The following is a 5,830-nucleotide window of genomic DNA, read 5'->3' as shown; positions in this document are numbered from 1 at the left end:
CTGCTCACCATACAAACTTTCCACACATGTTTTCTGCTCACACTCTGCCCATCTTTTTTCATGCAGGAGAAGCTGGCTCACAGCAGCAGGGAGAGGTCACAGAGCAGGGGAGGGGTGGCCCACATTAGGACTCTCACCCACTTTGAGGAACCTGTCATCGCACTGACTGGTGAGGATATGGACCATGCCTGCAGCAACAGTGAGGTCGGCAGCGAACACCCACATAAGGATCCTACACCCATCATCCCTTTCTCAACACAACAGCGAGTGTTCTCTCTCCTGTTTTTGCACACTTCATTGCAATATTTAACCCAAGTGTATTTTGATAAATGTGTCCACACAGCAGCAAATCCTGATGGCAGCAACAGCCTGGAGTAACAGGTTGTTCACATCAGAACAGAGGGGCTACCATGCAGGTATATTACTTTAACATGCCAATGACTGAAGCGCCTTCTGCTGCCATGTATTAATTATCTCTAATTCACAGAGAGCTCTGCCAAATGAGTCCCTCAGCTCCATCCAGGTCATCAACTCCAGCCAAGAGGACACTCCTCCATTGAAGAGCTGGAAATAAGCAGCCTGGAATACCCATCACAGCGCTTACCCACACCCTCCACCAGCGCAGAGACACACACCTCAGTGGGACCTGGGTGTACAGCAGGCTTGGGTTCACAATCTGGTGGTCAACGCATGGACACGTGTCTGCAGCGGCAGGAGGCAGGTTCGGCCGAGCTCCCCAACACTCGGGGGACTGCTGGGGAGGAGGCATCTGCGAGGCCCGAGTCAGATGAAGAGCCTCTAGATTCGGCCTTCCAACTCATCATAGGAAGACAGCAGAATTCGAGGAAACTCCACACAGAGCTGTTGGAGTGACACTTGAGACAGAGGAGTGCATCCGCCTGCTCTCTGATGAAGTGGTGCCCACATGTGGGTGCATGGAGATCTCCCTCATAAGGATGGCAGAGGCCATGGGAACCCTGGTCCAGCAAAACGCGGATGATACTCACAGACCTGCACTCCATCACGGTGACCATGGGTAACTCTCTGTAGTGGCAACGCAAGAGGGAAATGGGCTACCTCAACATCCCTCCAGGTTCCCCTTCCCCTCAAGGGGTCAGGCAGGGGCCCTCGGGCAGACGTCAGGGCAACACCTAGAAGAAGTGGTAGGCCCAGAAAATTTAAGAAATTCTGATCACAAGTGGTTGCATGAGTGAACAAATTTTGTCACTTTATAATCTGAAAATATATTGACTTTTATTGAATAATGTGTAATGTTGTCTTTCAGCTTCATTGACAGGCTTCACGAGTCCTCCCCCTGCATCCAGCCCCCTCCCCACCCAACACCCACCCCCCCCCCCCACCCACCCCCTCCCCCGCACCACTAGCAGTTCAGCTGCACGCAGCTGGCCCACGAGTGATTCTGGAAGGAAAAGTGTGTGTGTGTGGCAGGGCCTTTTGGAGCCTCATGCAAGTACTTTCCCACACACACGAAGCCTTCATCCATCACACACCTCAATGTTCTGAGCATCTTCAATGCTGCCTGCTGGGGTTCTCTTTCAGTTGTCCATCTGAGCTGACCCTGCATCTCCGCCAACCCACTGACCACACTCCCATGCAGCACCTGTGCCCATCCAGCATGAGGCTCCACTCACTTTCGAATTGGACAAGCATGGTTGTGGTCAAGTTAGCTCCACCGTCCCATTACCAGGTTGCTAATCAGTTTTAAGCCGGCCTCCAGCCAGATCGGTGTTCCATCAAGGTGGACACCATTGGATGATCCCACTGTGCTTTCTGCCAGTGTGAAAACAATTTCTGCCCCTCCAGCTGAATGGTTCCCCCCCTCCACACACCATCACACCCACCGCCAACGGGACCAGACAATTCCACCCAACGTCATTTATGCATAAGATGGGAAGCAATGGCCCTAATGCTAACCCTTGGTAGACTCCATTCATACTTCTCTCCAGCCAAAAAGCATCCATTCACAACTGCTTACTGCACCCTATCCCTTAGACAATTACATATACCAAGTTACCACCATCTCCTTAATATCCTATTCTCTGATTATGTCTGTTATTTGATTGTTACAACAATTACTGCATTCATCCACTTTCTCTGTTACTCTATAATGTATTCAAGCTAGTCAACCAAAATTTACTGCTATGACCTCAGCTGATGTTATTACTGGACAAGTCAGATCCCAGAATGGAACCTGGCCTGACAGACCATAATTTTTGGGTTTTGTTTTATTTAAGCCATGGAGGGAGCTTGCCATAATAGATTCACAGGGCTGGAATTTTCCAGCCTCTCATGCCGGTGGGATCTTCCAGTCCCGCTGATGTAAACAGAGATTTCAATGGCTCTCCTGCTCCGCTGAGGGGAATCCTGCCGTGGGGGTGGGGGGAGCGAGCCGGGCTGGAAAATTCCAGCCACGGGAGTCTGCTGCTGGCTTTTTAACAAGAATATGAAACATTTCTTAAACACGAAACATTAAGTTTATTACATTAGACAACAAAAAGGGTGGAAAGATTTCAACACAAATACTAAGAAAAATGATTCAAGCTCATGCTATCCCTTTTATCCCAGCAATACCCTTACAAACCCAATACTCCAGTGAAGAGGTACCACTATTTCCACACCAAGGCTGGAGCTGGTTCAGTTGTAAAGAGGTTTCCTTTCTAGTTCTGAACATTCATAGGAAGTCCTTCCATAATTGGTATCTCCCTTGAGCTATCCAGAAATCTCACTCTAAATTCATTATTACTTATATTTTAGAGCAATACGTATAAGTTCCCCAAACTAATTTCCTTAGCAGTCTGGCCTCATTTCCAGCTAGATAGAGTCTTAGAACTTTTCTGTCTTCACTCTGTGGTATATACATACCAACTGAACCTAAAAACTGCTTTTCTTGTCTCTCCCTGTATCTCTGAGGGTCTTTCTCTGTTTCTAGTCAAAAGCAGAGTTTTGCTACTTTGTTTTTTTTAGTTTTAGCTTCCCAAAGCTACTAAGCCCTTGGTAAACCATCTCTTCACTTTAAGAGTCATAAAACCTCATTAAAAATGCATGTTATACCAACAGGCCCCAGACTTGCTGGCTCCATCTCACAAAAACTCTAAACTGAAACCAAACCCAGGTTTCAAATTTCTTAACACACAAATAAAAAGTATAAATTAAACTTAAAGATATATCTTGTCCCTAACACCCACAAATACTAATACAACTTACTTAAAATTATACCTAGTTTCTAACATTACCTTTAACAAACTCATGGTGGCTGTCTCATATTAGTCCATGATTCTTCAAGTGGGAGTTGGTTTTATCTTTGACAACAGTCTCTAGTAGTCTTCTCACTACTGATATTAGACTAGTTGGCCTGTAGACTCCAATTTAATCCCTCTCCCCTTTTTTGAATAGGGTCACAAAATAAGCAATCCTTTAGTCTACTCATGTATCCATGAAGGATTGAGTAATGGTGCTCAGAGATTCTGCTATCTCCACCCTAGCTTCCCTTTGAGATTGTTAACTTTGAATGATGTCCACCTAATTAACACTGCCTTTCTACCTCCCGAGAAAGTGGCAAGGGGGAGAATACGGGAGTCGGGGGTGGGGTATCACATTGAAGCAATTAACGTTACTCCCGGCTTATTGGCCAGGGCGCAGGAACTGTCGTAACCTGTAAAATCCACCCCAAAGAGTAACAAAAAAGGAGAGCAAGAAATAAAGAAGAGAGAGGAAGTGAGAAAGACCGACTAAAAGAGTGGAAGAGTGAAAGAAAGAGTTGCAGAAAGAGAGAAAGAGAGGAAGAAATATAAAGTTTGCATTTATATAGCATCCTTCATGCTTTCAGCACGTACTGAAGTCCTCTACAGCCAATGAAGTACGTTTCAAGAGAAGCCACTGTTTCAATGTAAGAAATGCAGCAGTCAATTCACACATAGCAAGCTCCCACACACAGCACACTGATAATGACCAGAAAACCTGGTTTTAGAATGAGAATGCTCCATTGCTGGAGGTGGATAAAGAAGATCCCATTACAAGTTTGAAAAAGAGCCAGTCTTAGTTTCCTGTTCAATATTCATGCAACATCCAAAAAAAGGGATGAAATTGCCAGCCATCTCATTTGCTATTTATGAGCGCTCACTGTACATAAATTGGCTGCCTCATTGCCTAGAGTGTATATTCTACCAATGGAATTAATTAGCTCTGAGGCATTTTGGGATGTTTAAAAAATATGAAAGGTGCTATACAAATGCAAAACTTCTTTAACCCATCTACTTATGTCAAAAGGTAAAGGTACCACAAGCCAATCTCAGAGTTAAGATATTTGATAGCAAGCAACATGCTTGGGTTTGCCAGGGTGGATATTTGAGAACAGGCTTCTTCAATCTTCAAACAGTGTATATTATATATGCAGGACTGCCAGAGCACTGATGAATGCTCTCTCTTCAATATTTTAACAACCATCTACACTGAGCACTATGAAGAAAGTGGCTGGCAAACACATCTTAATGAGTTTGCCTAAATACTTTCCATGTACTGCTGATCTTTTTCGATTAAATTATTATAGGTTGATAATTTATACTTTTAAGTCCCATAACAAGACAGGACTTAAAACATTTTATTTTAAATTTAAGTAAATTTAATGCAGGCTTTTTTTATTAATGAGTAACATGCTGGAAGACATTTTCCTGATTAGTTTGGACCGACTGCTCTGAATGATTTCAACAGGGTAGAATTTCCTTCCCCATCATGCTCGTGGCAGTGGAATAAGAACAAAAGAGACAAAAGTTGGACATAGCGACAAAAAAAAGCCCTCTATAAATAGCCTTAGCCAGTTAAGTAGATGAGTTGCCTGATAAAATCGAAAGGTTCTGCCATACTGCAGTGGGGGACGTGTGCATTATCTGTGGAGCAAGTCAGTGGCAGTTTCACCTCGGTAGGTAAATGACAGTCACCTTGATGTCGCCTCTCACTGAAGGTCACTGTCACTGACTTCTCACTCCACTAACCTGAGGAGAGGTGATGTATGGCCACAAGCGCCACGGCTGATGTGAAAAGTGGCTTGCATCTTTTAATCAGCAATCTTAACCGGCTAATTTACTGCTGACTCTGCCGCAGCCTCATTAGGTTTATGAAAGAAAAATGAAGTAAGAGTAGCCGAAAGCTGTGCTAATGATGTCAAGGACCCCTCAGCAGCGGGTACAGACTGATTTACCTTACTGTTCATGTAGTCTGTAATCTGTGTCTGCTCAGACGGGCCTGGTATTAATGTGATGGCAGATCATAGATAAAACAAGATGAGGTTGCTTTTCCAAATGGAGCACTCCAGCAATTAATTTTTACATTAAAAAATATAAGGATTTTGCATATGAGAGGAGACACTTGTAATAATGCCAGATAGCATTGAGTATAGATATTGCCCTGGCTAGATTCTGAATTCAAACACAGCTGAAGCAATAAAGAATTTTTCCTGTTTGCTGCTTATGTCTGAGTGAAATTATCTTGTGGAGCCAAATTCAGATAGTAAAAGTTTAAAACTGAATGGCACCAGAAAAATTAAAACATGATTCTTGTAAAACATAGAAGCAGTTTTTATTTAGGCCTGCATTGGAGCTGCATCATTCAATTGCAGTGACCCTCAGGTGACAGGTCATTTTCTGTCATGCAAGTCCTACTGCTAATCTTTTCTGTCAGGGCAATGGTCAATCATGATCCTGATGATGCAGTTAGCTCACTGGTTCCTCACGTGGCCTTGGAATTATGATTGCCTGAATATTTGCACACAAACACTTAACGTGGGAAGATTGAGGTCCGCCGTCTGCTATTTTAA

The 5,830-nt window shown here is 44.0% G+C and overlaps 1 pseudogene; it reads right to left on the bottom strand.

Moving 5' to 3' along the window:
- Positions 1-330: 330 nt before the first annotated feature.
- On the bottom strand, positions 331-466 carry LOC121276629 (annotated as a pseudogene).
- Positions 467-5,830: the final 5,364 nt, after the last annotated feature.

Source organism: Carcharodon carcharias, chromosome 3, assembly GCF_017639515.1.
Source record: "Carcharodon carcharias isolate sCarCar2 chromosome 3, sCarCar2.pri, whole genome shotgun sequence".
In the NCBI taxonomy this organism is placed as follows: Eukaryota; Metazoa; Chordata; class Chondrichthyes; order Lamniformes; family Lamnidae; genus Carcharodon; species Carcharodon carcharias.
The sequence above is the reverse complement of the archived record's forward strand: the minus strand, read 5'-3'. Positions and strand labels throughout refer to the sequence as shown.